The sequence below is a fragment of the Ochotona princeps genome, chromosome 12 (genome assembly GCF_030435755.1).
Source record: "Ochotona princeps isolate mOchPri1 chromosome 12, mOchPri1.hap1, whole genome shotgun sequence".
Classification (NCBI taxonomy): Eukaryota; Metazoa; Chordata; class Mammalia; order Lagomorpha; family Ochotonidae; genus Ochotona; species Ochotona princeps.
The window spans coordinates 20,656,121-20,668,230 of record NC_080843.1 but is presented as its reverse complement, the minus strand read 5'-3'; positions in this window follow the sequence as shown (position 1 = coordinate 20,668,230).

Genomic DNA, 12,110 nt, shown 5'->3' with positions numbered 1-12,110 from the left:
CTTGGGGCTGCCACATTGAATGCAAAGTACAGTTGTGACTCTACTTAGACTTAGCAAAACATTAAGAGCTAATTATGTTACGGGGTATGAGCGAGATCACACCAGACATGTCTAAAGTTTTATTAAGGAGTCTTTATTAACCAAGCTTGGTGATAATAGAACATACTAAAAATAATAGGTCACAAGTCCATAGAGCAATCCAACCAAACACAATCCAACCAAACATAATCCAAAGGGGAACAAATGGTCATTACCCTAAGGTCCATCTGTTAAGCTGAAGACCTATGTCCCAGCTTCCCCAACAATATAAGTTATCCTAAGAGACCTGCAATGAATAACCTGGAAACACAAAGCTGCAGACATTCACCTTTCCTTGGCTTCTCTGCCCACATTCCACTACTGCTAGGCCTCACCTCTCCTGGAACTCCTATTAGTACACAGACCAGAAACAACGTTAATATATCCATTGTCCCATCTAAGCAGTATACAGGGACCATGCTCAGGGGATTACCTGTCCTGGATCAGCCAAGAGTCAAGGTGCCAGAGTAATGGAAACACATGGCCAGAAAGAGAGAGAGTGAGCACCCGGCTTCATTGGCCTTTTAAAGGGGCTTGTGAGGGGAGTGGTTATACAACACTGCAATACCAGCCCCTCTTGGTTGATAGATGAGTCACAGGTGGACAGGAACAAATACCTAAGTGTTGTGAGTTAAGGAGTTTAATTGGCGCTCATTGGGATGTGCAGCAACAGGAACTGGGCTTGTAGCTAAAAGACTAATTGGACTCATCTGCATCCAACATCCAAATTAGGACGTGGGGGGAAGAGTACAGAAGGAGAGGTGAAGGAGCAATCACTGGCTGCACGCCATAACATTCCCCACTTCTCTTCTAACACTTGAGTCAAATCATTGACTCAGTCACGTGTAACAATTAAAGATGCAGTCTCCAATCAAAGTTAAGGATCCATTTTACACTCCAGGGGAAAGGACTGTACAGAGTATATAAATCAGAAAAATCTGGGGAATATTTGTGATTCAGCCTACTTCAATGATCATTTCCAGCTGTCTATTTTCCCCATATATGAAAGAACTACAAACATTTTTGCTCTAATGAGGTCTGAAACCCCAAGAAAACTGAACCCCAATTAATTTCACTGCTTTAAGATAGAATGCATTTCCTTTTTTTCTTTTTTTTTCTGTTTATTTATTTGAAAGGGAGAAGCACAAACAATTAAAATGAGAGAGAAAGAGAAAAGAGGAAAGCAAGAAATCTTGCATTTATTATTTTACTGACCAGATATCTGGGGAACGGGTCAAGCGGAATCCAGGATCCAGCAGTTTTATTCAGGTCCCCAGTATGGGTTCTGGGACCAAGCTATTTGGGCTACCATCCACTGTTTCACTTTGCACATGCGTGGAGGGGTGAATTGGAATTGGAACAGCCAAGAGTAAAACTGATACCCATTTGAGATCCATGCATCTCAAGTGGTTGCTTACCCTGCTGGAACAAAATATCAATTCCAATATATTGCTACATTTTCAATTACTAAAGTAGATCTTGCTAGTTTGAAAAGCTCAAATTTTGCTAGTAGTTCACAAATCTGTCACAACTTGGTCCTTTATTTTCATTATATCTTCTATTATTCATTTTGGTTTGCTTTTATTATTTATTCAGGGGCCTTATTGTAGAGCGGTGAGAAAAATCTACCTGTGATGTCAGCTTTCCATACGGGCACTGGTTGTCATTCAGCTGCTCCACTTCTGACCCGGCTGCCTGACAATGCCTTGGAAAAAAGCAACTGAAGATGGCCCATGTGTGTTGATCTCTGCAAGCATCTGGGAGCCTTGGAGGAGCTGCAGGTTCCAAAATTTGGCCTGGCCCAGGCATGGATTTTACAGCCACCTGGGGAGTTAACCAATGAGTGAAACATCTCTCTCCCACTATTTCCATTTCTTTCTGTAATTCTGGCCTGCAAATACATAATTACATGTAACAATTGTTTCTTTACTCATTTATTTGAAAAGCAAACCATGGAAAAGAGAGAGAGATGGAAGTGAAGAAAGAGGGAGAGACAGTGAGATTGGCTCTTCCATCTGCTAAATCATTCCTTAAATGTTGGCAGCAGCCAGGGCTGAGCCAGGCCAAAGCGGAAACCAGGAACTTTACCTGGGTTTCTCCCGTGGATGTCAGCACCCCAAGCACTTGGACCATGATGTGCTGTGTGCCTAAGCACCTCGCCTGGGAGCTGGATCTGACACTGAGCAGCAAATACTTGAACTAAACACTCATATATGAGCTGTGGGATTCTAAGACCTAAGCTTAAACCTCTGCATCACAAGACGAGTCCCCTCAATGTTCATTGCATGAAGCCTGTGACCAGTGTATTTCTTTCTGTTACATTTGTTGACACACATCAACTCTTGCCTTATTTTCTTTGAACTGAATAAAATCCAAAGCTCTCTTTTATGATTATTTTTACTGAACATAATTATGTTCTTACACAGTTTTTAATGATTTTCCAAAGAGTAAAACTAAAAATACAACAAACAGTTAAGGTAAATATTTTACTAAGTGTCTTATTTTGTGAAAAGCAAGTTTATATAGGAAAGCTTCAAATTTGTTATTGGGTTAGATCATTTTTACATGTAATTCTTTTAGCATTTTATGATATAAATTATGCAATGACTTAATTCAGAAATACTGTGACTCAATTTTAAATGTCTTTCCTCTACTTTCAAGACCAGAGAATGGAATAAGGTAACATGATAACTTTGACTTGAATGTTATCTTTTTTTTTTTTTTAAGATTTATTTTATTTTTATTACAAAGTCAGATATACTGAGAGGAGGAGAGATAGAGAGGAAGTGGAGCTGCCGGGATTAGAACCAGCAGCCATATGGGATCAAGGCAAGGACCTTAGCCACTAGGCCACGCTGCCGAGCCCCTGAATGTTATCTTTTAATTATATAATGATATCATTCTAAGAATTTTGTGAGATATTGCAGATTCATGGGGAAAATAGACAAGATTATTTGTGACTACTAAAAATTTTTTATGAAGTTAACCTTGAGAGAATTCTAATAAGCATCAAATAGTTCTGCATTAAGTGGTTTGCGTAGGGCATCGTAAAAATAAATTATTGTCATTGAAACTACATGAACTTCAACTGAGAATGTGTGACTGTGGAAACCTTGCAGGTGATCTTGAAAACAGCAATTTTGTTATGGCGATAAAGCCTGAAACCCAAAGGATAGCTGTACTTTCTATTATTATAACCCTGAAGTCCAACTACTTGGTGGGAAATCTGTTCTATTCTTTATTACTTTTTTCATCTATTATTATTATTATCGCTTTATGCTAAAGTTCCATAGTCCCTGGAATTTCCCTCCCTCCCTAAGGTCCTCCCACTCTCCCCGCCCCACCACTGAGTTCTCCCATATCATTACAACAACATAGTTCCTCATAAACAGTCATAAGACCATCATTGTGAGCATGGACAGTAGCAGAGTCCAGCATCCTATTTTCAAGAGACATCCAACAGTTTCACGGAGAGTCCATCCTCTAGCCATAATTAGGGATGCACACCGAGCCATGTCCTCACATCTGGACGTGCCAGTCTCCATTTCTCAGTCGCTATAAACCCTGCAAGTGAAAAGCCACCAAATAAAATCAACAACAGGAAAAAAAAACAGAAAATTTACAATGCTATGAGCTAAAAAATATGCCACTGGATATGATAGTCTCCATGACAGAGTTACTATGCATCCCCTCAAATGAAAAGGGAGAAAACAAAACCAACAAGAAGAAAAAATAAATTTACAACATCATGAAGTTCAATGACATACTACTGAATGATTCATGTGTCACTGAAGAAATGAAAAAGAAAATCAAAAACCTCCTTGGTGGGAATCTGTTGTATTTTTTTAAATCTCATAATAATGTTGATTCCTCATTGGATGCATTGATATTATATTAATATTCTGCCTACAAAGATAAGAAAATAATGTAAGTTACTGCCAGATATCCTGATTCATTATTTAAGACCTCATACACTGCACCCATAGGACAAATTACGACTCTATTATTGCTCCAACTCTAATCATTAAGAAAAGTGAGGCTGAAATCTAAGCAACAGTGATTCCTGGTAAATTTTTACTTTTCAATAGTTCCAATATGATAATCATTGTGTCATTGATATAGGTAAGCATTTGACATTTAATGGCATCTGTCCCATATGAGGAATATAATTGATTTTAAAACTTCCACACACTCACACAATTATTAACATCCTGAAGGCACATTCCATAGGTCTAATTCAATATATCATTTCCCGGCTAACTAATTATCATTCTTAGCTAACCATTAGTGTTATCATAACGTAAGTTGTTCCTGAAGAAAGTTTTCAGGCCTCTATAGATTAGGCAAAAATGACTGGCTTCAGCGCACCTTCTCCCTCTATTCAGCAATGGCCCAGCAAGGATATTCAGGGATATATTGAAAGCAATAGTATCAAGTTCCTTGCTTTTTTTTTTTTTTCTCAAGACACTTTCACTGCTCTATCAGTGTTTTCACAAACAGAGTGAATGGAATCAGGATGGGTAAGATTTTGATGACACAAGCAGGTGGTTATGAGTAAAAAACAGTGGTTTCTCTGGATTAATCTAGTTTGTAGTAAAAACTGTTTATGACAGCACCTCCAGCCTGGCTCCAGCTAAGTAAAAGAAAGCATTCGAGTTTTGTCAGCAAGAGTCTCTAAGAAATGTTAACAACACAGACCCAAATTCTCTTCTAGATAAATTTGGTTTCTTCGGTAGAGGGTAAGTGCTCCAAAAGTTAAAATTTTAATAAGCGGCGTCTTCCAAAAAAGACATTCTGAGTCCCCACAAGGTGTTACTCTGCACAGATGTGTCAAGATCAGTGCCTCTGATGAACTTTGGAGAGCAAAAGTGCTAGGAAGTTGCCTTTGGGAAATTGTATTTTATAATTCCTGGGAGTGGAGGTGGAAACGAAGCAAATACTAGGAAATCTTAATGAAGCAGGAGTGAAACTTCCAACCCCAAATCCTTACAAGCATTTACTGCATCAGTTGTGCTTATTACCACAAAACAGAACATGCAATTTTAAAGAAAACAAAATGAGCTTCAACATTTTCACTTTTTGTAACTAGTCTCCATCCCCTCTTGCAATATTTTTACATGTATTTGGAAAATAAAGGTATATATTGTATTTGGCAACTGAATATTTGAGTGAGATTTATGATGTGGTGCTGAGAGGATTCACAGCGTTATTTCAAACCACCTCAGTTTCAGGAAAAATACCCACAATATCCTTGTTTTGTTCCAAAGACTCTCTACTGTATGTTTTATCTGTATTTTTTTCTACTGTTGCATATTTTCATGACATATACCCTTTTTGATATAATGTTTTGAAATGTTCTGTTAGTCCCAGGTTACCAACCAAATCAGTAAATGCAGTTCTCACACACACACACACACACACACACACAGAGTAATGTAAAATTTAAGATGTTATTTAAGCTAACACTTAAGACTTCATGTAAGAGAGCACCCAATGTGTTAAATGATATTTATATTGTGGATTTTAAAATAAATCGGTCATTATAAAATTTATAAATCAAAAATCTCTCTCCCTAAAATTAATATTCCCTAAATAATTTTAAGATTCAGCCTAACACGTCAGTACAATTACTTCTTTTAGTGCATGAAAATATAAATATGAAGTATGTAAATAACTCTTCAAAATTGTATTCACTTTGCAAATTTATGAATTTTTCAACAGCCTGCCACTATGATTCTTACCTTATGAGGAATAGTAAAATACCTTTGAAATAGTAAGGGGCTACAAAGAAGATAATCTAAATACAATGTAATATTAACATTATAATACCACTTAAATATATATAATTCTGCAGGAGTAACATTGTCTCTATTTTTTTATTTAATTTAATTTTTGTGTAATGGTTACATGGTTCATCAGAGTAAGAAGGACCAAGGTTTAGGGAAAATTGGGTGAAGTAATTGTTTCAAAATTGGCTATTTCTTCTGTTGTTTCTGGGGCAAGAGGATAGACAAAGGCAAAAACCACTCACAAATTTTCAAATGTCCCAGTACTCAGGGATGAGGAACCACCACCTCATACCCACCCAGAGTGTCAATGTGTGCATATTAGAAGGGTTCTGCCCAAATGGTTTGGATAGTTCAGAAATGCTGTCAATTTCATTGATATAAAGATGATGTCACCCTCCTAATGTCTGTTGGCAGACATGGTAAGCCTCAAGTCTCCATTCATCGAGAATTTGTCCTGTCGTTGTTCGTCTGGGGTGATTGTCGTGTTTGTTCTGATCTTCTGCTACAGCATCAAATAAGCCTCCATGTTCACTTTTTACAACAGGGCCTGTGTCCATTGCTCCACCTTTTCCATGAAGTAGGACATGTTCTTGCAGGTGAGCCCAAGAGTCCGGGTCTGGTGTTTCAAGCCTCACTGAATCCCCCACCGCTGAGGTTCATGAAACTGGCACCCACTTCACAGTCTGTCCCCAGGACCCAGGCCAGATGATACTAGCATGTCAAATTCCCCAACCCCCAGAGCTCGCAGACCTGGCATCCACATCACAGGCTAGAATCCACAGGCTGGATCCATAGGATCCAGGCCAGAAAACCAGAGTCCTGCCAGGTCCACCACCCCTGGGGCTCGCAAAACCTACATGCACCTGGAAGGCAGGCCCAAGGACCTGGGCCAAGGGACCCAAGCCCCACCTGTTCTCCCATCCCCGGAGCTCAGGAACCCGCACCCCCCCCCCCCACCGTACAGGTAGGTCTCAATACCTGAACCAAGCTACTAGAGCCCTGTCAGATCGTCCTTCCCTGGGACTCATGAACCCTGCCCCCACTGGGCTCAGGCTGGCATGATTGACCTCACCTCAGCATCCACAATCATCTTGTGCAGTGAGGCCTTGTCTAGGCTGCCCTTTGTTCCAGCTCCTGTTGGTGGATGCTGCAGCCTATCTCAGCCCAGCCTGATTGCTGTCCTGGACCTAATGTGAATTGGTTGGTGCTGTGTCCTGATCTGGCTCCTGCTGCCCTCTGTCCTGGTTCTTAGACCTGCCAGTGGGTATTATGAGCTGACCTAGACTGGTCTGTCCTCAGACCTGACCCATATGTATACTGGTGGGTACTATAACCTGCATGGTATGGGTTATTCCTTGTCTTGTTTCTTGTGCTCAACTGCAGGGAATGCATCCTGATGAAGGAGTAATCTCCTCCTTTGAGTCTCCTCCCAGTGGAAGTTCTCGTTCATGCCAGTGGGTTTTTGGCCCAGGTTGACTTTGTTACCTCATGTCCTGCAAGAACAGTGACCTTGCTCAATTGGACACACCCATTCTTATCCTTGTTGTTGGGTATTGCAGCCCAGTGTATACCTGGTCCATGCCAGACACAACTTTGATGTGGTTCAGTGGGAGTCAAGACTTAGCCTAGCATGTTACACACCTAATCTGGCTCTCAGGAGTACCACTGGGGGTTGGAGTCTAGCCCAGTTAGTCCTTCCCCAGGCCCAATTTACACTTGAACTGATAGAGGTTGTAGCCATGTCCAGCCAAGTTTGGTGTTCCAAATCCTACTCTTGTCTTCACCAGTGGGAATGCCAACCAATCTGGGGCTTCACCTTAGCTACCTAGCAAGACCGTGCCCATCTGCAGCTCTTGGGCAAGCCAGGAGAGACTGCAGTTCCACAGGAGTGAGCCCACATTGTCCCCACAGATTCTGTTGTAAGATCAACTTATCTCACTCTTGTTCTCCCCTCCAAACCAATTTGGTGTCAGTCCCCTACTTAAATATACATGTCATGGGCTTGTCTATGGAATTCCCTTAGCTGTAATTACTGACCTGTGCCAGTTATCTTTTAGTAATAATAGCCAAAGTAAGTCTTATACCATATTTAGTCTTTGTATCATGCCCGCTACTCTAGTAGGTGCCAAGAGTGTAACATGGTTTTTTTGAAGATTTATTTTATTTTATTGCAAAGTCAGATACACAGAGGAACAGAGACAGAGAGGGAGATCTTCCATCCGCTGATTCATTCCCCAAATAGCCACAGTGGCTGGAGCTGAACCAACCCAAAAACAAAAGCCAGGAGCTTCATCCAGGTTTCCCACACGGGTGAAGGGTCCCAAGGCTTTGGACCATCAGCTGGATGGGAAGTGGGGCTGTGAGGATTAATACTGGTGCCCGTATGGGATCCAAGCATGTTCAAGGTGAGGACTTCAGCTGCTAGGCCATGGTGCTGGGTGCTGATTTTTTTTTTTAATTCTCAAAAGGTAAGTAATCTAATGATTATTTTTATAACCATTGTTGATTGTATGATAAAGAACATGCATTCTATATTTGGAAACTGAGTGAAACACATAATCAAAATGTGCTTCAATAGTAGAATTCCCTGTGTTATGTCTGGTTCTGTGTTTTTTAACTTTTAATCCCAAAATCATGATCTTCAGATATTTTCCTTTCTGTCTATTTATAATGAAGAGAATAGTGACTTTATAGCACCTCCCATTTAAAGACACATAATTGCAACCTAACTTTGAGCAAAATGGCAATAACAAACAGGGAGCAAGAATGACATTGAAAATTGCTTGAACATCAGAATTGCCATCTGGCTGCATATGGAACTCTGAGGTTACTTGAGGAATTGTGGAATAGCCTGTTTAGGATGACAAGTGAGGTTTGTGATCTATTCATCAAGTGTATCATAATCCAGCTAAGCTGAACTCTTGCCTTTTTTCTTGGTAACAGGTACAAGGGTGCCCAGAGAAGAACCAATGGCCATCTGAAGCCAACCTAAAATGCAGTCCTGTGAATCAGGTGTGGCATAAATTATTATCACGCTAAGCTTTGAATTTGGAGAGGCAGATGATCACGGAGAACTAGAAGAGTGATACTGCTGAAAAACAGAGACCCCTCTCAACTTGCAGCTAATGTCCATGAAAGAAAGTGACTAAAACCTGAAGGTAAAAGGATGGCTCATATGGAATGATTATAAATAATCAGGAGAAGAAAGTTCAGATATATATGCCTGATAAATCCTATTATCCACATGAAATGTGAGGTTTAGTCTTCTGAAGATCAGGTGGTAAGACAGTGAACTAAGGTAAGAATGATGCTTTGTAGGCAGTGAAAGGAAGAGGAGAGGGGACACTTGAAAATGCCTAATATCCTACTGCATTTGGAGCAGCAGAAACCTTTGGAAGATTTGCTCTAACACAAGCCATTTCCCAGAAGTTACTGCATTTGTGAAGTCCCAGAGAAACTTGAAGGAAGACACATAGTATACAGCTGACAGAAAGAATGTAGAGATTTTATTTCAGTAAATATTATACCCTGGAGCAACTGAATTCAATCAAATACTGAGTAAAGATTTGGCTTAGAGAAAGAAACCTTTAAAGTGATCTCATAAGCCAAAAGCTATGCGCCTATCAATTTTCCATGAGCACAGCTGGCAAAGAACCCACAGGCAAACAGTGAAATTTTAAGGAAGTTTAACTAATAAAGTTGATACTTTAAAAAATACTTCTGAAGTCTTTTGGCCCAATAGTTTTTATCTACAATATTCCAGTTAGCTGAAACCAGACAATTTAGAGTCAACACAATGAATTTTTGTAAAATACTGTCACATGCATTTAAATAGGCATACTGACTTTCAGTGATACCATAGTTCATAAGACAACTGAACACACAGAAACAGAGAGTACAGTGGTGGACACTAGTAGCAGGAAATTAGGGAAAATAAGATGCCGGTCAAATGGTACAAAGTTGCAGTAAGGCGGGCCCGGCGGCATGGCCTAATGGCTAAGGTCCTCGCCCTGAACACGCTGGGATCCCATGTGGGCGCCGGTTCTAATCCCGGCAGCTCCACTTCCCATCCAGTTCCCTGCTTGTGGCCTGTGAAAGCAGTTGAGGATGGCCCAAAGCCTTGGGACCCTGCACCCGGTGTGGGAGACCCGGAAGAAGTTCCAGGTTCCTGGCTTCGGATCGGCGCAGCACCGGCCGTTGCGCTCACTTGGGGAGTGAATCATTGGACAGAAGATCTTCCTCTCTGTCTCTCCTCTATGTATATTCGCCTTTCCAATAAAAACAAATAAAAACAAATAAAATAAATAAATAAATAAATAAATCTTTTATCTTGTATTTCTAGATATTTTTCCTGAGAGTATTCTGAGAATTGCACCGCTGTTGAAATTAAAAAGGTTTCTAAGGACATGCAATTTGAAGACAGTTCACATTCTACTGTAAATGCCTTTGTTGTCTAGTTTTCTGGAACATCTGTGGTAGTTGACAAATTAGTAATGTATATTTACTACAAAATGTTTATGATGTCTCAGATATTTGCTCAATGTTCTGCCCAAGAAGAGTTTACTCTTTACAAAAACAGTTTACTTTTTACTAACCACAGTCATTGTATGTTTTTGCACATATGTTACTGCTTCTTAAGTCTATTTTCAACCCAGGATTATTTTTATTGTGTATTGCTTATTCTTCCAAAAGTGTTTTCTTCCACTGATGTGCATATTGGATTTTCAAGTAGTTCAAGTCGTGACTCGGGTGTACCTTGTTCAAAGTACTTTTGTTGACCAGTCATTCATAAGTGCTATTTCCACTATTGTGTGTTTTCTCTCTTTTTTTTTAAAAGATTTATTCATTTTATTACAGCCAGATATACACAGAGGAGGAGAGACAGAGAGGAAGATCTTCTGTCCAATGATTCACTCCCCAAGTGAGCGCAACGGCCGGTGCTGCGCCGATCCGAAGCCAGGAACCAGGAACCTCCTCCGGGTCTCCCACAAGGGTGCAGGGTCCCAAGGCTTTGGGCCGTCCTCAACTGCTTTCCCAGGCCACAAGCAGGGAGCTGGATGGGAAGTGGAGCTGCCCGGATTAGAACCGGCGCCCACATGGGATCCCGGGGCTCTCAAGGCGAGGACTTTAGCCGTTAGACCACGCCGCCGGGCCCCAGAAGATTGATTTTTGAATGATTTTTTTTTTTTATCAATTATCTACTTTTAAAGTTTTTCTTTCTTGAAAATCAGAGATGTGGAGAGAAAAGGAGAAGCACAGAGAAAACTTATCTTTTGATTAACAATCTGTTCACTTCCCATGTAAGTGCTACACTCAGAAACAGACCAGATTAAACCTAGAAGCCAGGATATCCATCCGGTTCTCCCATACTCACAGCAGCTATCAAAATGTTCCTCCTATGCAATGCCATGGAGTTTGATCCGAATAAGAGCAACCAGGACTTAAACTCATATCACAGGATAGGTACCCTACATTGTAAGGGCAAGCCACTCAGCTATATATGTTTAGTAAGATCTATTCCTTCTTCTTCAGTCTTGTACAGGTCTTCCTCTCTATATACTCACCTTCTGTTTTTGCATTAAATTGGGTTTGGTTTTGCCTCCATAAATGATCCTGCTTTGAATATTGCATAATTCATAATTATTTTTCCTTTGAAACATGATTATTATTATTCTACCATTCTCACATAGATTTTTTTCTTTCAGTTCATTATAACTATCAATGATGCTTTAATTTTATTAAGTATTATGATCTAACATAAGTGTGTAAAAGTATTTTATGTATATTTTTAAAATTATTTATCCATTTCTTTGATTTCTTCAAGACAAAGCAATGACACCAACACTCTCTTCACAACTCATCCCAGTCTGGAAAAGAATTAGAATTTTATTAAATTTCACTTAGATACCAAACTCAGATTCATCAACAATCATCTTGTTTTCAAACAAATAAATTCTCCATCATTATATTTTAGGCTCTTAATCTTCAATCATCTATCACTAATAACTTTGGTTACTCATTTTAGTATCTTCACACTACACCATTATGATTTTTTGATGTTTGTTTATCTCAGTGTCCACACTGGTGCAATATCCATCATTTGTCCTATTGCCGAACTTTGTCCTGTATCTGCTAGTGCTTTTTGCACATTTGTTCTATCCTTAGAACTCCTTGCACATTCTTTAAGCTTAACATTCTATGTAATGATTTTCCCCGCCTTAAATTTGTGCTGCTAATTGCTCC